Genomic DNA, 21,404 nt, shown 5'->3' with positions numbered 1-21,404 from the left:
GTACACCGTTTTATCTGTGACATACCTGTGACACACGCATACGTGTTCAAACACACACACACACACACACACACACACACACACACACACACACAAACAACGCCTGGTATAAGAAAAGAGGGAAGATCACATGTCAGCCGTCGCTTTCACCAACCAACTTGTGTGGCTTTCAAAACAGACCAAGTTTCTCACTGGTTTTGCTTTCTTTGTCAATGGAGTGTAAAAGTTATTCTGCAGATCTCTCGCTCTCTTTTTCTACCCCCCCCCCCCCTCCCCCTCTCTCTCTCTTTCTCTGTCTGTCTGTCTTTTTTCTCAAACAGTACTCTCTAGCATATGCTCTGTGCCTCTTTCTCTCTTTCTCGACCTGTCTGTCCCTGTCTCTCCCTCTCTCTTCTCTCCAGCATACTCATTAGTTTTGTGTTCGAATTTACACACACTTCGTGCGTGTGTGTATTCATTCGTGTGTGTGTGCGTGTGTGTGTGTGTGGGTATGTGCGTGCACACGCACGCATGTCCGTGTGTGTACGCGTGCATTTGTGTCGATCATATCGATTAGGAAAGAGTGTCCACACCTTACAATTGTATCGACTGGGAGAGAGAGTGTTCACCCCTTAGAATTGTATTGATTAGGAGAGAGAGTCCACATCTTACAACTGTATCGATTAGGAGAGAGTGTCCACACCTTACGAATATATCAATTAGGAGAGAGAGAGAGAGTCCACACCCTACAATTGTATCGACTATGGGAGAGAGTGTACACACCCTACAATTGTATCGATCAGGAGAGAGTGTTCACACCTGCACTGTATTGATTTGGAGAGAGTGCGCCCACACCTTACACTTGTATTGATTAGGGGAGAGAGTCCACACCTTACAATTATATCGATTAGGAGAGAGAGTCCACACCCTACAATTTTATCGAGAGAGAGAGAGAGAGAGAGAGAGAGAGAGAGAGAGAGAGAGAGAGAGAGATGGCAAAAAAACTTTCTTTCTTTATTCTTTTCTTTTTTTTCCGTTGGTTTCGCATCGTTTCGTCGTCTCCCCTCCCTGTCTTTATCCTCATCCCCACTTACCCCCCTCCCACCCCAACCACCCCCCTCTCTGACTGTCTCTGTCTCTCTTTCTCTCCAATTACCAAAACTCTCATTCGACGCTATATTCTACTTACTGTATTCATATATAACCCACCTACAAACATCCCAGAATGTCCAGCAGTATCTCTTCTCACCACCACCACCCTTCCCTCCTAGCCCCAACGTTTCGTTTGACGTTTACATCTAACCACAGCCGAAGATTCATTCAGCAGTAACACACCACACACTGACCACTCCTCTCTCCCTGAGGGTCAAGAGGCGTGACCGGTCAGACTGGCCACCAACTGTGACACACTGAAAGGATCGTCCACTTCGGCCCCCGCTCCCAATCCACCCACCCCACCCCATTCGCCCACCGCCCACACACACCCCACCCATTAAAATATGTGGCAGTATGTCAGTGAATGTAAACCTCGTATTTACTGATTTCATTTTTTTTCTTGTGTGTGTGTGTGTGTGTGTGTGTGTGTGTGTGTGTGTGTGTTTCTTTAGTTCCAGATTCAATGTAGTGTCAAAGATGCAAAAGGATCCATACCACGTTATGCAACAACTGGGTTATGTTTTTCAGTTTCAGATACTCAAGGAGACGTCCCTGCGTTCGGACAAATCCATACATGCTATAACACATCTGCTAGGCAGCATAACCCAACGCGCTTAGTCAGGCCTTGCGATTCTAAACACTGACTGGCATAAAACATCGATACAAACTGATATGAAATATACAAAGCAAACAAATTCAACTAAATACATGAAAACATGAAAAATAAAAGACACACAAAAGACAAAAAAATAATATATATATATATATATATATATATATATATATATATATATATATACAGATACACACACACACACACACACACACATATATATATATATATACATAGAGATACATAGAAAGAGATTATATATATATATATATATATATATATATATATATATATATATATATACGGGGAGAGAAAAAGAGAGAGAGAGTTGTAGGTAGGCAGATATGGGTATAAGGAGGCATATTGATACTGTACAAAGAAAGAAAATATGCTTTGGTATAGATTTCTTATTTACGTCAGATGACAATCAAACCGTTTCCAATGTTGTATAACATTCCAACGCACATTAGCTAAACTAAAATTCGTACAAACGACAAGAATATCAAAAAGCTACTGCAGTCAGTGAGTTATACTCTTTTTTCAAACACCATGACAGTCAAAAAGCGCTGACTCTTCACACACACACACACACACACACACACACACACACATACACACAAACGCGCGTGCGCGCGATGAAACTAAGTTTCAGCTTCAATTCCTCAAGGACGCGTCACTGCGTTCGGACAAATCCACATACGCTACACCACACCTGCTAGGCAGATGCCTGACCAGCAGCATAACTCAGCGCGCTTCGGCCTTGAGTGAATGCATACTTATTTGTGTACCTATCAGACTGGAGTGGATTTCTTCAACATTATTTTGCCAGAGGACAACACTCTCGTTGACATGGATTCTTTTTCACAGTGGACCTCGGTTTACCGTCTCATCCAAATGACTAGACGCTGTTTGATTTTCCAAGTCAAACTTGGGAGGCGAGAGCGGGATTCGAACCCAGACATTCACGGTCTCTGTGTACTGGCAGATGAGCGTCCTAACCATTCTATCACCTTTCTTCTAAACAAGTGAGTGGAATCAAATGTTCCACTGTTTGCCATGCGTTCCCCCGTTGGTTAAGAAGTATGCTACGGAAAGAGAAGCAAACACTAGCGCTGCAGGAACATAGCGAGGAGGGGTGTGTGGGGGGGCACAGTGTAGGCTCTCTGGTCAGTCAATATTGACCCTGGGGACACGGTCTCTACAATATCTCCACAGCACAGAGCCCGCACAACCATACACACGAGAAGGATGACAGCGCCACAAGTCGAGAAAACAATGTATGTATATATGATAGTCAGTCGTGTTCGACTATGACCATCAGAACAGCAGAAGAGGTAACTGCTGTCCCGACTATCTGGGCTAGAATTTGATAATAGTGGAGGGTGTCTTGCCAAAGTTACACACCCATTCTCTTGGCCAAGAGGGTTTTAGGGCTGTCGGCGTTGGGATGGTTCCCAAAGGCCAGCTAGCTCCCAAGGCTGCAGCTCTAAGAGCCTGTGCAATTTTACCCCAGTTTGCGTCAGTCTTTCACAAAAGACTAAGCTGTAAATGAATTCCCATTGCAATAGAGAAACCATTAATAATACAGCTCTCACTTTGCTGTTGGCCCAACTGTAAACTTATGCCAGTCTGTGATATAAGATGTTGAAACAATGACCGCAGTGTTTGCTCCAGGTGTATTGACATAGTCCGTTAAGTTCATCTCAGATGGAGCGACGAAGACAAGATACCAACGTGAAAAATGAAACAACAGCAACAACAACAACAACAACACATGTAATCATCATCATCATCATCATAATGATGGTGATGATGATGACAACAACAACAACAATAATAATAATAATAAATAATGAGAAGAAGCAAAAGAGGAAACAGAAGATGCAGAAAAAAAACATTCTTCTATTACTAGTAGTAGCACTACTACTCCTGCTGCTCCTGCTATTACCACTGCCACCACCACCACCACTACTTCTACTACTGCTACTAATGTATAGCGATGCTCACACCCCACAGGCACTGAGCCCTTGCCGTTTACACAAAGCAAAAAACAAAACAAAAAAAAAGACAAAATACCAACAAAGACGTACTCCTGAACATATAAGCATCAAGTCCACAATACAAGAACAATTGCGTGCACACATAGACACGTGAACAAAGCAAACACACACACACACACACAACAACAACAACAACAACAACAACAACAACAACAACACACAGATGGCAAAATGTGTTGGGAAGGATTTTCAAATTCTGAACTGGGGGGACTCAAGTGACACACTAAGAAGGGTGCTTTGTTCGATACTCGTATAAATGCGCCAAGATAGGAAACAGAACGCTAACCTTGTGTGATTTTTTGTTTCTTCGCGGAATTATCAGAGCTCTAGTGACCCAACAGCTGAGCGTAGTAATGTACGCGTTCCGGCAGCAGAAAACACAATCGCCATTATCACCACCTTTTTGTGATAAATACACTTTATATTCGAGGACAGTAACACCATCAGACTGGATATAGGATTGCAAACTAAAACGGGTTTTTTTTAGCGATGTTTAAGGGCAGACTGTTTTCTATGAGACAAGGAGAGGGGTGAGGTGTTCGGTCATTTGTGTATCGTCCCTCACATGTCACAGTCGAGAGCATATATATATGTTGTTTTTGTTTTTGTTTGTTTCATCCGTTTTTTAACAGCGGGTCCTCAATCTTTGAATGCTTTTTCCTGTATCAACTACAAAACATGTGGCGTTGTCCAAACAAACCTAACATAACCCATCAATACAACCACTGACGAAAAAAGCTTTACGAGGATCAAACGAAATGCTGTCATCACCCCCTACTCTCATTCCCTCTCCTGCCTCGTTATGATGGGTGTGTGTGTGAAGAAACAAGCCTTCAGACAAAGATCAAACGAAATGCTGTCAACACACACACCCTCATTCCCTCGCCTGGCCAGTTATCATCATCTTGATCACGATCGTTATCATTTTGTTTGGCGACTCGTCCATGACCAGTGTAACATCGTGACAATCAGGTTGTCATCACATCACATGGTCGTGTGTGTGTGTGTGTGTGTGTGTGTGTGTGTGGTCATGTGTGTGTGTGTGTGTGTGTGTGTGTGTGTGTGTGTGTGTGTGTGTGTGTGTGTGTGTGTGTGCCTGTGCCTACGTGCGTGTGTGTTTCTCCAAACCTTCGATGGAATCATATTGTCAGCCATGTCTTTATAAATGATCTGATAACGGGGTTGTATTCACAGCTAAATGGATCATCGTCACCATCATAGCAGCAGCAGCAGTGGAAGAAGTAGCAGTAGCAGCAGTAGCGGCTGTAACTGTAGCAGTAATATAGCATCGGCAGCAGGACGAGGAGCAGCAGCAGAAGTACTTATACGATTAAGGTTCGGTTCATATTCATCAAAAAAGTGATATCAGCTTCACGCTCATAACAAGCGACCATATCAGCCACAAGCAAACGACCAAAGCGATAAAATTATGTACAAATGTATCCCATAACAAGTGCAAAAGAATAGTAGAATGACAGTAAGCAAACACACATATACATTCTCACACACACACACACACACACACACACACACACACACACACACACACAGAGAAAGAGAGAGAGAGAGAGACACACACACACACACACACACACACACACACACACACACACACACCGACACTGACAGTTTTACAATCTAACATGCAACAAACGACAACCATTTATGGATTATTATTTCCGTTTACAGGCACTGGGGTAATAGATGATTTTTTTTTTAAACTGGGCATGAATTCCTAACTGATATATATTCATAAGCGCAATGTTTACCTGCTACAACAAATGACACACCTTGACTAGGTGATCATGATGATCTTCATGACAGGTCACAGATGATAGCAAGTTGTGCGATCTACACACACATTTGGCAGGCGCGTGCCAATGAACTGCCATTATAGCTTAATGACGACTGTGCCCTCGCTAAAACTAATCATAACCCCTGACAATCAGATCTAGTTTCAAGGTGCTAGAATGATCCATATACGCTACTACGCCACACCTGCTTACAAAAAGGGAGAAGATGCCTGGCCTACACTAAACCAAACGCGCTGGAAAGGCCAGCCCAGCAAACTCTGCGTTGATCAAGTCGTTAACATACAGTGAAATAAGACAGATAAAGAAATACGCGCACGCGCGTGCGTGTATGTGTGTGTGTATGTGGGGCGTGGGAGGTGGGGGTTGCGTGTACGTACATGTGTGTGTGTGTGTGTGTGTGTGTGTGTGTGTGTGTGTGTGTGTGTGTGTGTGTGTGTGTCTGTGTGGTGATACACCGGTAATCGAATGGCAAGAAAAGATATATAAAAAAAATCATGAGCTACAAGGACACATGTGTCACCCTACCTTTCAACAAACACAAAGCCGCTGGTAGATAACTGGTATTTTGAAATTCCTCTAAATCTACGAAAACTCAGTTCAGAAGATATTTGACCCCAGGCTAAGTGGTCCAAAGACAGATAAAAATAGAAATAAAATAACGAGAAGTTTACACATGGGTTATATCCTGACAAACTATGCTATGAATGGATACAAACTGTATTCGCCGTAGCCGAAACGTTGAGAAACAGCACACAAGTTAACATCAGAATGAAAACAAGTACTCAAACATGAATGAAGGCTTTCCTTACCTGACACAATGTGTCCTCACCGCAACGAGAAAAACAACATTAAAACTTGCACAACTCCGATTGTGATCACAGCATATTGAAAGACATGCCACGACGTCAGTTCGCGTTGTACAGTCCTTATTTTCTCTTTTTTTTTTCGTTCAGATTTGCGGGTGGGTAGCGTTCAACGACACACACCTCCAAACTCCGAGCACAGTCAGACCGGTTTTGTGTGCAAGGCAAACGCTGACGTCACGGGCCCCAAACACGAGCAGACGACTTCCTTTCAAAAGCCCGTCAATTGAAAGCACACACACTCACACACCCCGTGCTAGATTTTAAAACAATAAACGCAGTTGGCGACTTTTTTTTTAGATATCGTTTTCAGTTGTGCGAGTTCCAAACAACTGTCGATGAAAAAATATAATAAAAGATAAGACTCATGACAATCATTATTTTTTTTCAAAGCATTCCAAAAGACTCATGGCACGTTTCAAAACAGCACCCTTGTATTTAGTCTTACCGAAGAGGGGGTTTTTTTGTTTGTTTTTTAGGGGCTGGGGAGGGGTTGGCTTGCTGAGAAAATTGAAATAAAAATGGGTCAACCTGCCACCAGCGCTGCCGAGGCTATTGTGATACACACACGGTGTGCGTCGACCCGCGACCACCCGAGCTGAAAAATCGCCCTGTCTTGTTGACACGTTAGTCACACAGTGGGAGACACACGAAAAGTGGTAGAGGGGTGGGGGTGGGGTGGGGGGACAGGAGGGGGGGATGGTTGCCGGAGGGGGCTGTGGGGTTGGGGTAGGGGGGTGGAGAGGTGAAGGTGGTTGGCGTAGTGTTTTCTAAAGTTGTCGCCCGTTGTCTTTTACCTACATTTTTGTTTTTGTTTTGTTTGTTGTTATTGTTGTTGTTTTTTGTTTGGGATTTTTTGGTCATTTTCCCCTCTCAGTTGCATTTCTTTTAATTTCAATACAATAACCCCCACCCCCACCCCACCCGCCGCACACACACACACACACACACACACACACACACACACACACACACGCACGCACGCACGCACACACACACACACACACACATACACATGCATACACACACTCTCACACTCTCGCACGCACACACACACACACACACACACACACACACACACACACACACACACAGTGACTTTATTCTTCTTTCTTACTGCTCATTCGTTTTCTTCTGATATACCTATATTTTCCCCATGTCTGTCTGGATGAGAAAAAAGCACTATAATTATGGGCTATATGTTTTATTACCCCCAGTAAATACAAACTCATTCATGAAAATAATAAGAATTTCTTCTTTAGTTATCCCTCCCCACCCCCCACCCCTCTCTCTCTCTCTCTCTCTCTCTCTCTCTCTTTCTCTGTGCGAAGAGTAGGAAGAAGACACGGGAGAGGGGGGTGGGGAGTGTAAACGCATCAAAAGTATGCATGCTTCACACGGCCGTTTGGGTCTGTCTTCTTGGCCACACTGTCCAGAACCTCACGGGAACGTATTATGAGGGTATGGGCCTGGGCACACACACACACACACACACACACACACACAAACACGCGCACACACACACACAAACACACACACAAACACACACACACACAAGCCAACAAAGATATCCACACACACACGCAAGCTAAAAAAGACATTCACGCGCGCTCGCACACACGCATACACAAACACACACACACACACCAGAGAAGTCTGTAACCTCAAATCTTTCGCTCTATACATGATAACTATACCAACCACAAAGTGAGTCACCGCCACCTGTTCTCTACACGGCCGAAGTTTCAAGGAGGTAGTCAGGGCGTGCGGGCTGATCCATCTGCGCTATACTGCATCTGGAAAAGAAATGAAATAGATGAAAAATAAAAGGTGCAGATGCCTGGCCTTCGCATAAACAAAACGATCTGTAGAGGACTTGAGTTCGAACATTGGGTTAGAGATATATACGCCGGTAGCACTGCATAGCGTTCGTGTAAACTTCTCAATTGAGGACCAATATGTCAGTCATAACACAACGCACTGTTGAGGATCAGGTTGTCAGTCATAACCCAACGCACTGTTGAGGATCAGGTTGTCAGTCATAACCCAACGCACTGTTGAGGATCAGGTTGTCAGTCATAACCCAACGCACTGTTGAGGACCAGGTTGTCAGTCATAACCCAACACACCAGTGAGGCCTTGAGGATCAGGCTGTAAGTCATCACTTTGTATACATGATTTCGGCTTTGTTATTTTGGTTTTCTTATGTGAAACTGAAAACAGTTTTGTTCACTAAACGCAACCGCACCATTGAAACGTGACGTGTTTATAAAGAATGTACCATTTGCACGCTCAGTTGATGCCATACTGGTCTCTTTTCACTGAGGCTCAACACTGAATAGGTTAAACAGCCTAAATATCTATCTTTGAGCGTTAAACAGCAATCAATCAATCAACCGTTCAGCCCCCCACGCCCCTCCCACCAATCCACCCCCTCTGCCTGTCTTGTATATATATATATATATATATATCACAAGATCACGATGCTTGGTGAGGTGGCACACAGTTAAATTCTATATAGGACAAATATAGACATGCATAAGCCATTTAGCAAATTTGCACACACACACACATATATATATATATATATATATATATATATATATATCTGACGCAGCACACGAAAATCCGGCTACAGTCGAATCCAGCGATTCTTCGCTGTACAGAAAACAAGTCGTTAGGGTCAAAATCATCAAGATCGGGATTTTTTTTTTTTTTTTTTTTTTTTTTTTTAATAAATATCGCATTTTCGAAGTCTTATCTTTGCTGTCGGTAAGTATCTTTGCACAAAACACCCTGGAACTGTAATATTTTCAATGTTTTCAGGTGCATGCTGCGCTTGTCAAAACCATGTAGAAAAATAATGCACTCTTTTGTCCTATTTCATTTGCATGCTTAAAGCAACAAAGACGGAGAAATTCCAGTCTGCGAAGTCATAAATAAACATAAGCAGTGAACAGACATTGATCGTCTCCCCTAGACTTTCCGAATCAAGACATCGTATGAATGTAGTCGGATTTCAACGGTTTCACTGGCTACCCTCAGAAAGTTGCAACTTTAACCGGGTCCCATCGATTCTTCGAATTTAGCTAAGTTTCCGACTAAAAGTTCGAAAAAAATCAATTGTTATTGAAAGTTCAGGCTTTCTGTGGAATGTTTTAATTGATGTTATTTCATTCTGTGGTGTGTGTGACTCACAAAAGTTCATCAAAGGATCCATGTGTTCATGATATCGACGCAACGTGAACAAATATGGCGTTTTAGAAAACATCATCTGCAAAGCGGCTCGCAGCAATTCTCAACGAATCCCACCAGTTAGGTTGTGAAGTGAAAGCATGAGCTTTTGCACGCATGAACTGTGACTATCTGAACATATACAGGGAATAGGCATCTCGACATTTTCCTCGTTTGGCTACAAACAGCTATGAATGTAGGTTACCCTTCACGCACTGGCCGCATCGCTACAACTGCAGATCTAAATGTTGTCTTTCCTTTGAGCATCACTTTTGATTTTCAAACAATCAGTGTGTTGGAGTATTATGTATATTATTCGTTTCAGACACTTCGCTTAATAGATTTAGCCCTAAACATGCAATTTAGTTACAGTAAAACTAGGTGACTTTGACCGAAAAACCCGTTAACTTAAAATGTTTTGAAGACACATATACAATTTGTAGCCAGAGACAACTGAATGAAAATACGTGTTGCACGCATGTACTGTGATGCTGTCTGAACATTTTGAGGCACACAGATCTACCAGCACTTTCAGTCTTGAAATTAGGTCACTACACGCACTGACTACATTTCGGTGAGTACTGTTCTAAACAGTGTGTTTGTTTATCGCACTACTTGTGACCATCCACACAAATACTGTGCTGCTCTAGATCTGTATTAGCTACATTCATAAACACCCTGATTACCTAGAATCTAATTGATTTGTGTTGTAAAGTCCATCAGCCGCACGCTAGGACATTAATTAAATCTGTAATAAGGTCACAGCAAGATGTGATGGCCTTGACCAGCAAATCCATATTTAGGCCTGGAAGATATCTCTAATGCCTGAACAACAACATCTATTTTATTAGGTCGTGGTAACTGCGTATAATCATGCCATTGTAACTACCGAAACAGTTATTTTATGTGGGAAATACAGTAAGACCGTTCTCGTTTCAAATCATATTTGCTATGGTACGAAAAAGCACAAAAACTGAATGTTTAAAACAGTCCTCAGAAGTTTAAAAACTTGTAAATCTGCATTTACCTATCAACCAAGGACTTGTTCTTCCAGATTGTGCTCTAGTAACTGATTTTGACTGTAAACGACTGATCCAATAACACACTTTTTGTGTGCCGTTCAAGAGCTGCTGATGTGGGTGGAGTATTTTCCAATGTTTTCTTCTCTTTTTTTCTTTTTTTTTTTTTTTTTTTAGCAAGGAGGGGATGTCTGACTATGCTGATAACATGCAGACTGTTCAGAGAATCAAACAACAGGGGAACAAACTGCTCAACGATGTACTCAGCGACTTAGACCGGTTATCCATCATCAGGAAAGCATCAGTAGTCTGCTTACACAGTCCATGTGTTCCATGTTTTTCTTTTGCTTCTGCCAACAAGCAACGCCATGGTGTATGCGCGATTCCTGCTGAACAACAAAAAAATAAAAAGTGACAAAGGAAGGGATGGGGGAGTTAACAGTACTGATGTGAATCTGATGTATATCATATTTTGATCACTATCTGATACTAGTGTTTTTCGAACCCAGGTTGTGTGCTGCAAACGAAACGATTCTATCTTCAACAGCCCACATCCATCTTTATTGCATTGTTTTGAGATCATTATTAGATCTCGTTGGGTTACGCTGCTGGTCAGGCATCTGCTTGGCAGATGTTGTGTAGCGTATATGGATTTGTCAGAACGCAGTGACGCCTCCTTGAGCTACTGAAACTGAAACTATTAGATCTGTTCAAGTTTCAAACTTCCTCTTTGTCGCGACTTGCTGGCTTTACTAACGTGTAATTAAAATGACAAAAGAAAATTCTGGTGAAATATTTTCGGTTGTCACTCCGGGCAAGTCCATTTCTTTGCGATTGGCGGATCAAACGCGCATTTCCACTCCGAACAATACAACGGATTTGCCCTTGGCCGTATGTTTGTGTTTATGTGTGTGTGTGTGTGTGTGTGTGCGCGCGCGCGCGCGCGTGCGCGCATGCATTCGTGCGCACACTCACCATGTTTTTCACACTTTCAGGGAAAACACGTGCGCGCACGAACACACACACACACACACACACACACACACACACATTAACATCACTCAGATACACAAACATATCCACACAAACGCTCATAAACCACAAACGTACACGTAGACACACACGCACATATACACCCGGGCACACACGCGCACACACTCACACGTACACATGTGAGCATGCACAAAACACGCAAACGCGCACACATATGTACATGCGCGCGCGCACTCTTACTTCCTCAACCACTTTCACACATCCTTGTCAAGACGCTGGAGCTATTGGTAATGCTGCATACTAACGAAATGATCGTCACTTCAGTTGTACATTCAGTGGAATTGCGCTTCCAGGCTATAGAGACTAATAGTTGAGTCCATGTTCCAGGCTGATTTTACATCAGCTGATTGTGTGGCAATACATATGACTGCAGTTCGTAAACGTTAGTTTGATCTGGATCTAAGCCGAAGTTCCAAAGATTTATGCTTCAGCCTATAGGCGTGAAATATTTAAACATTCACTGTCGCCATCGGCTCTCTTGAGGCTATTCTGTCTGTATTGTATGACGTCACTCCTCCACTTGCCATTCTTGTCTTCGTTTGAGTACTGAGAGAAAATACGAATTTTCCTGTGCCTTTGTAATATCGAAATCTAGAATTTACTTAATTTCGAATCGCCTGACACCATACATATGTTCAAGAAAATTATTGTTTTAAAGTTACGGGCAGACAAATATGTGGGGTTTTTTATGTGGCTGAATAATCTGTATTCCATGACGTCACTCCTCCACTTGTCATACTCGTCTTCGATTGAGGAGTGCAGAGAGAAAATACGAATTTTCCTGTGCCTCTTTCATGTGGAAATTTAAAGTTTATTCAGTTCTGAATCTTTTCACACCACATAGATATTCAGGATAATTCTTGTTTTTTAAGTCATAGGCACACAGTAGGTGGCGGCAGTGAAAATTTAAATATTCATTACAATGACTGAAATGTGATTTTTGGCAAACAACAAGACAATATAACAAAAACAACAAAAAAGTAAGTGAATATCTTGATTGGTTCTGAAGATATTCCATTTTAAAGATGTGACGATGCGTACATGCTGTTAGTACTTAATATTTTCACAGTCATACTGTACTGTCCATGATGATACTGTTATGAAAACTCATATACTTCTAAAAACCATATGATAATAGCATATTGCACAAGAAAAAAATAGCACTTCAGCAGCAAAGAAACTGGAAAATATGCCTGTCAAAGTAGGGGGAAATAGAAAATCAAGACATGTCAATTTGCACGGAATAGCAACTTTGAAGGTCTACAACACTGAAAAGAATAGACAACTGCATTTCATAATAAAATATCTTGCAGAATACATCACAAAAAGTTAACTGAATTTTTTTCAGGCAGGATAATTTACTGAATTTTAAGTATCAGAGTCTCAAACTTTGAAAAATCTTCAATTTGACCAGCGGAAAAAAGACTGTTTATTGGGATAGCATGCTGCAAAGATGAATATTTCAGTAACTGTCACAAGTAGGACCGGGAAATTTTGTGTGTGTATTAAGTGAAATGTCAGCTTTCAAAATAAATTAAAATCAATCTTAAAACTTTCATCTAAAGTTGGCAGGAAAGGAATGATACCCGATTTCCTCATAAATAAGGGTGCACGTTGTGGATGAGACTTCTTCAAAATTTTTGTTTTTGAAAAAATATTGAAGTTACAGCCACAATAAGTTACCAGTGGTCTTGGCTGATCAGCTTCTGCAAAATAACTGCAAAATTTTAAACAAATGCAACTTGAGAGCATTGTACAGAATGGGTAGGTTGATGGGGCATTCCACGACAAAGGTTCCCAAGAGGGAGCAAATATTACTTAAGTTGCTAGCAAAAATGACAGATATATGAATCTGTTTTCTTTCAGCTCTCTAGCTTTTTCTTCCATCCATGAACCCAGTCATGCATTTCATTGTAGAAGAACCACAATAAATAAGAAATAAAAGGTGGATGATGCATCTTTATTTCTTCACAAAATGGCATTTGATTCACAAGAGAGAAAATGCACACCAAAAAATATCTTTTTTGGCACTCACAGGTTTCCTGGCATCTGCAATAACATACTGCTCGCTACCTGAGCTGTTCATACTGGCCTTTTTGGATCATTGAATAGGTCTTGCATGCCCTGCCATGAGCAGCCCTTTCTGCAACATGTTAGATACACAGATCAGCTCATAAGAAAGAACAAAAGTTATATTAAATTTAAAACATACAACCAAAAACAGAGCTCTCAGTTTAATATATGTTTAGGATTTTGTCAATTTCTGTGTGTTTTGAGTGGGAGGAAAACACTGTGATAACAGAATTATAAAATGGCATACTGACAGGTAAGTATGCATTCAACAGCAACACAAAATTCACTGCACTGAACTATTTGGCTGCATTTACCTTTCACACAATAACTCAAATTGCAGCAATAACTTATGCTTTGGCAACTGAGGCTGAAGTTTTGGGGGTCTGTCCTTTCCAGTTGCTGACAAGAGCTTTGCCATCTACATGTACTGTTCAACTTATGTGTCTTTGTTGCATGCGATTATGTACTCAAATATTTCCACTTCAGGGTACTACATTTCATGATTGAGATGAATGTATTACTAAATGTCTTAGGTATATATGATTACTAAATATTGAATATTTTATTGTTAATATGCACATCAATCTTAGTATCTTATTCTTTGATATATATTTTGTGTACTCACCTTTATTTGTGTGTGTGTATGTGAGAATGCATGTCTTATATATATATATATATATATATATATATATATATATATATATATATCATCAAAGTGAATATTTCATTCACAATATGTTTATGGTATTTTGCATTTTATCATTTCATGAATTATCTCTTTGTTTCCTGTTTCATGCAGTCGAGATGCATAGCATATCATGGGTTACATGAACACACACACACGTTATACTCTTAATTGCTGGATCCCAGATAGTGTTATATAGTTTGACTTAACCTGATGTGCAGCTTAGGCTATGGGTATTATTGTACTGATTTTCTTTTTACTAATTTTAGTTTGTTAAAAATTGGTGTTAATTTTTTTAAGAAACAGGATGTTGACTGCACTGTTCAAATTAATCATATATCTCTTCACATTACACTTTTTTCATGCTCAGACATACATACACATACTCACAAGCATACATGTGCAAATGCAAACTTGCGCTCTCTCTCTCTCTCTCACACACACACACACACACACACCTACTCCACTGACAGGAAAGAAATGGGGGAGGGGATGACTGGAGGGAGGAGGTGGTGGGTCAGCAGTCAGGGATTCTAAGCCGGAGCAAGTGGTCAATGATTTGGCTCAGTGCCAAGTTTGCCACAACCATTGACAACCCCCTCCCCTCTACTTACCATTGGTGGATGATACTCAGAGACAAGTGAGGGGAATGATTATACAACTTTAGTAAATTATTAAAGTGAAGTTTGCAGAGGTGGGGGGGGGGGGTTAGTATGAATTGGTGTTCTTGTTCTTTTTGGAATGTGAGAGCATAGTAACTATCTGTCTGTATATATTAATATAAAGTTTCACAGCAATCGAAGCAGAAAGCAACTATAATATCAGACTATCAGACTTTACCGTGATGTTGAATGAAATGCTCATCTTACGGAAAAATAAACCACATTACATTTTTTTTTACTCACTTATTCAACACTCACCGAGTCTGTAGCAGACGACGCTAATGCTGTCCCGAGCACTTCCGGTTTTAGACCCAGGTAATATTTTGCTTACTAAAGCAAAAATCAATCGAATATTAGTAATTGGAATTCATGGGCTCTGTTTTAACATGTCCATTTTTCATTCTGTATCAATAGTTTTTGTGTGTTTTACTCAGAAAAAAATATATCGTGTTCCGATTGAAACACGGTGTCACGTTACGAAAACACTGATGAAATAGATCCAAGCTGCCCAGTTACTGACATCGATCAAAATCTTGATTCAAAAAATTTCAGCTCAATATTGTGCATGAAAGTGCTAAAGACATTTGTTTTCAAAAATATTATAAAACTTACCGATGAAACTTAAGATTTTCTGGAGAAACAATGCCATTTTTGTGTCAGATGAAGTGCCGCTCTCCTGTGTCGAATGTTGATTGGGCCGACGCAACTGACGAAGAGGGGTACCTGCTTTTGAATCGCTTGAGCAAATTGACCATGGATCAAAAATCTTAGTTTTGGATACCATTGAAATCAGTAGAAAATGCTCTTTACCGGTCATACAGTATCGCGTAGGGTCAGATTTCATTTTCGAACTGCGCGAGGCGTTGAAAGATAGCCGAAAAATTCCCATAACTTTGCGCTCAGATCTAACTACCCTACTTCGCCCAAGGCTTGGAAAAAAACACACGAAAGTTCTCCTTGAACTTTCGCCTTTCACGGCTCCCAGTTTTTCGAACGGTAACCAATGAATGAAAAACAACGGATGCGATTTTTTCCACTATGTGGTTGAAACTAACTGTGTCGCGCTCAGAAAGACCCCGGCCGCCATTGAACAAGGATCGCTATTTCGCGTTACAGTACACTTCTTTTTCTTCCATCCGCGAACTCATTACGCATTGTATAAAGCAAACACAATAAAAAATTTAAAATATGGATGATAAATAATTATTTCAGTTGGATAGTTTTTCACAAAATGAAATCAAATTTGAGAAAATGCACTTCAAAATTAGTCAATTTTTTAGGCGTTCATCGGCCATGAGGGCTGCCGCTACCTATACACAGTTATGTGTTGTTGTTTTTCAAGAGTAGATTTCTCTGTTTCTACTCCAAGGGCACACGAACTTAGAAAAAAAAAAAAAACAACCTATGACAGGAAAAATCTGCTTTCTGTTTTTATCATTTTAATCTGTGATTTTCAAACTCTTAAAGTGTATACAAATGTAAACAATGATAAATTCCGATTTTCGCCGGGTTTTCGCGTGCTGCGTCACACACACACACACACACACACACACACACACACATATATATATATATATATATATATATATATATATATATATATATATATAAAGAGAAAAATGAAAAACAAACACATAAATCTGTCAAATATTCCAAATTTTCGGAACGATCACGTTCCTTCCTCAACGGATAAGTTGTTTACATTTTACCAGGGTCATTCTTACGCATATGATATATGATAATAATATCTTCATCCCTCTCTCTCCCGTTCTGTTTATCTCGCTCATTGTCTCGTTTTGTCTGTCTCTTCACGGTGTTTGGTGTCAGCTGCCTTCTTCTTCTCCCACTGGGCGATTGTCAATTCACCAAAACGGGATTTGGATACGTTCGCATTCATTCGTTTCAGCGCACACAAACACTCACACAATTGGTCTGGAAAGCGGGTTATAATTGGAGTGTGAAGTGGTGGTGATTGTGGAGCGCGCGCGCACACACACACACACAGAGATCACATCACACACCGTAGAGGAGAGATTGAGGGTGAGAGGTGATGACATTCAGCAGAGCAGCTTTCGTTATTCCGGTGTTACACAGACTCCGTTTACCCCCTTTCACGGTTTTACCTATTGGTCATTCTGCACTAGCACTAGCCTCCCCCCCTATGGCCCTGCGGTCATTTGTGGATAGTCAAGATCCAGCTAACTGGCCACTACTGACTACTGCTGACCATTACAGATCACTTCTGACCACAGTTGACCCCCACCACCGAAAAAGGTTTACAGAACGCGGGCATTTTTATAGTTTGCAAAAGTAAAGACTTCTGGACCGGGTTTTACTATCCAGTTCAGTTCAGCTACTCAAAGGGGTATCACTGCGTTCGGACAAATCCGTTCTCGATACACCACATCTGCTAAGCAGATGCCTGACCAGCAGCGTAACCCAACGCGCTTAGTCATGCTTTGACGAGTACTGTCTACGAATCAGAAGTATCCAGCTTGCGATATGTTATCATCTGTTTTTCCATTGTGCATACTTCCTCATGCAGTATTGTTGTTGTTGTTGTTGTTTTTTTGTTGTTTTTTCTTTTCATCCATTTCAAAACTGACCACTGACTGGACCAGTATGGACCGCCACTCAACAGGGTATGAGGAAACAAGTATGGGTGTAGAGGGTCAAGGACAGAGGGGGTGGAGGTGGGGGTGTGGGGGGGGGGTGAGGGGGAGGACGGAGTGAGGTGAGGAGATGGTGAGGGTGATGGGACAGGAATGACAGCAGGGTTGTAGGAATGATGGGTTGGAAGGCTGGTGGCTTGGAATTTTTTTTTTTTTTTCTCTCTCTCTCTCCACATTTCATTTTATTCCTCGATTTGCTTATTTTATTTTTTTTATCTTCTTTTATTCTTATATTCATTTACTTGTTTACTCCAATTTACTTATTCTTTTTTATCTTCAAGGCCTTAGTGCGTTGAGTTATGCTGCTGGTAAGACATCTGCTTCGCAGATGTGGTGTAGCGTATATGGAGTTGTCCGAGTGCTGTGACGCCTCCTTGAGTAACTGGATTGAGCTGAACTGAACTGTGTGTGTGTGTATGTGTTGTGTATGTGTGTGTGTGTGTATGTGCGTGTGTGTCTGTGTGTGTGTATGTGTGTGTGTCTGTGTGTGTGTGTGTGTGTATGTGTTGTGTATGTGTGTGTGTGTGTGTGTGTGTGTGTGGCGTGGATCGGACGCAGCTGTCACTCACTTGTCAGTGGCAGGTGGCAGAGTGGTTAAGCCGCTTATCTGCCATTATAGTGTCTGTAAGGATCTGGGCTCAAATCCCAGTCTCGCCCTTTCTTCCAGGTTTGACTGGAAATCATACTGAGCGTCTTGTCATTCCAATCAGACGATAAACCGAGGTTCCGTGTGCAGCACGCACTTGGGTGCACGGGAAAAAGAACCCATGCCAACATAAGTGTTGTTGTTCTGGAAAATTATGTCTTGAAATACTTTGCTTGGTACACACACACACACACACACACACACACACACACACACACACAAATGATTTGTCCGAACATGGAAAACGTCTCCTGAGAAACTCAAACTCAAACTGCAAACCCAAACCCCGTTACAAGCTTAGCCTGCTTAGTCAATGTGATAACCATAAGCAGTTGACTTGTGCAGTGTTCAACAACAAGAGAACAGGACAATAGTCTGTTTACCTCCTTCATCCTCTTCTGCTGGCCAGTAGCACATGGGCGGCCAGCAGATATGTGTTCTGCTGCCTGTCCTGTGCTGTCTTGGCTGGTATAGCTTATGGTGGCTTTCTGAGGACCTGTCCTGTTGGGACTCCGCCCACGTGTAGCACACACACGGGAAACGAATCAGAATAATTTTCAAAGACGCGCTTCTGCCTTTGCGTCTGATCAGTGACGGAACTTAGTTGTGACGCAATCGTTTGATGCCAGTTCGAAAGCTTAACTTTCGCGTTTTTACATGAACTTCATTTTTTGTTCCACAACTCAGCATATAAGGATAGCCTAACTGTAATGTTTTAGAATCAGCCGGTCAAATTCCTAACCGAACATGTGCAGTAAATATTCCATCTTGTAGTAATGAAAACGTTGCGCTAGATCTGGCAAAATACATTGCCAAGCTTTGCAAATTAGAAAAAAAAGAAACTGGATTTAGTGACAAATGATTCAATGTAGATGACTGAAACAAGGTGGGACAGGCACAATAGCCCAGTGGTTAAAGAGTTGGACTTTCAATCTGAGGGTCCCGGGTTCGAATCTCTGTAACGACACCTAGTGGGTAAAGGGTGGAGATTTTATTACCATCTCCCAGGTCAACATGTATGCAGACCTGCTTGTGCCTGAACCCCCTTCGTATGTATATGCAAGCAGAAGATCAAGTACGCACGCTACAGATCCTGTAATCCATATCAGCGTTCAATGGATTATGGAAACAAGAACATACCCAGCATGCACACCCTGGAAACGCAGTATGGTTGTCTACATGGCAGTGTAAAAACGGCTCACTCGTATACATACAGTTGTGTGGTTTGAATGCTTTTGATGTTCATCATTCTCAGTTTGTTTTGCAATGGTTTGATTGCTTTATGTTGATCATTCTCAGTTTGTTTTGCTACTTCCTACGTGTAAAAATACATTGTACTTACACTGTTGAAAACCATGAATACGATGCCAAGGCATAATGAATGACGAACAACAGTGTGGACCCTGCACCATGGCAGATCTGGGTCAGGCGTTGGACGTGTGTGACCCAGTGTTCACCCGTGATCAGAGTTCGAGGCCCGACTCAGCATGGTGTTGTGTCCTTTGGAGAGGAACGTTCTCCGATTTCCCTCCATGCTCCAACGTGTGAACGGGAACCCGACTCGGCTGGTTAAAGCGGCGGAAGGGTAGGAGGATTGGGTCCTGCCTTCCTATGCCCACCTCTAGACACCAGTGGGTGTGAATTCACTGCCTCAGTGACTGTTGGCTCTGGGACGTGTGCCTTTTTTGTGTGTGTACATGTGCGCGCGTGTGAGAGAGTGAGTGAGTGAGAGAGCGAGCGGGAGAGAGAGCGAGAGCGAGCCAGCCACCAGCCAGACAGAGAGACAGATAAGCAGAAGGACACATTCGCCGTCCGACAGAATATTTTTCTCTCCCTCATTTTCCAAGCGTCGAGTAATAAGGATATAGGCAGATTGTGTCTGTAAGTAATCGATAACACCGTTCGCTTTTGAAAAAAAAGAAATCAAATACACAGTTTCCATTCTTCAGAAGAATTATGTTTTTATTACCATATTCAGAATTTAGAATACACTAACAAAGAAGCAAGCACATAATAATAATAATAATAATATTTATATAGCTCTGAAACAAAAAACGTTCTTCAGATGGATCGAACTTATGGAGGAGAACAGTCGAAGGCGAGAAGTGTAAATCCATTGTAAGGTTGTGATTAATTTGGTACATGGAGTATATCTTTCCTGAACGCTCAACTTCTTTTCGACCTAAAGACATATAAACCTGATGCAAAGGACAGGCACATGCTCTTTTTTTCTTCTTTGTTTCAAAAACTAACATTACGTGATGTAGCGTATGGTTCAATCCGTACGCTTCGACACCTCTTTGAAACTGGAACCGAAACTGGAACATAAGCCTCTGTGTTGTTTTCTTGTATTCGAAGTTTGGTGATGGGTTGGGTAAGGTGGAGGAAACTAGACGTTATGCAAGTAGTATAACAACCCTCAGAGAGTGCGCCAACGCTTCACACGACGGCAGAGGCACTGAACGGGGAAAGAAAATTGTGCATGCATTTGGTTTTTCTGGAAAAAAAAAAAGGATCAGAGTTGGTGTTAGTGAGGGTATTTATGATTCTAAATCACTCCCGGAAATGGTCATGGCGAGGCGGGGTAAAAACCAGGTCGTACATTACACCTGAATGTGGGAGTTAAAGCACACAGACCACAAAATAAGAAGAAGACGAAGAAGAAATTATTCTACAGCCACGTGAATGTGGGAGTTTTTAATTAAGCACACAGAACACAAAAGAAGAAGAAGAAGAAGACCAAGAAGAAGATATCATTCTAAAAGCCAGTCGTCAGACAAAAAGAGTTCAAAGCGGTCGGTTCTTGAGGAAGAAGCAGCTGTCAACAACACCATGTCCTTCCGGACCCGTGTGACACCAGAAGGAGAACGAGCCTT

General features: G+C 41.6%; 1 protein-coding gene across 2 annotated transcripts in view; it reads right to left on the bottom strand.

Moving 5' to 3' along the window:
- LOC143284108 (uncharacterized) overlaps window positions 1–6,619 on the bottom strand; it is a 29,925-nt gene extending 23,306 nt beyond the window's left edge. For both annotated transcript variants that reach the window (XM_076590753.1, XM_076590754.1), the window contains exon 1: window positions 6,431–6,619. The gene's annotated coding sequence lies outside the window, so the exon portion shown is untranslated. The remainder of the gene's footprint in view (window positions 1–6,430) is intronic.
- Window positions 6,620–21,404: the final 14,785 nt, after the last annotated feature.

Source organism: Babylonia areolata, chromosome 7, assembly GCF_041734735.1.
Source record: "Babylonia areolata isolate BAREFJ2019XMU chromosome 7, ASM4173473v1, whole genome shotgun sequence".
In the NCBI taxonomy this organism is placed as follows: domain Eukaryota; kingdom Metazoa; phylum Mollusca; class Gastropoda; order Neogastropoda; family Buccinidae; genus Babylonia; species Babylonia areolata.
Note: the sequence above shows the minus strand (reverse complement) of the source record. Positions and strands in the feature narration are given on the sequence as shown.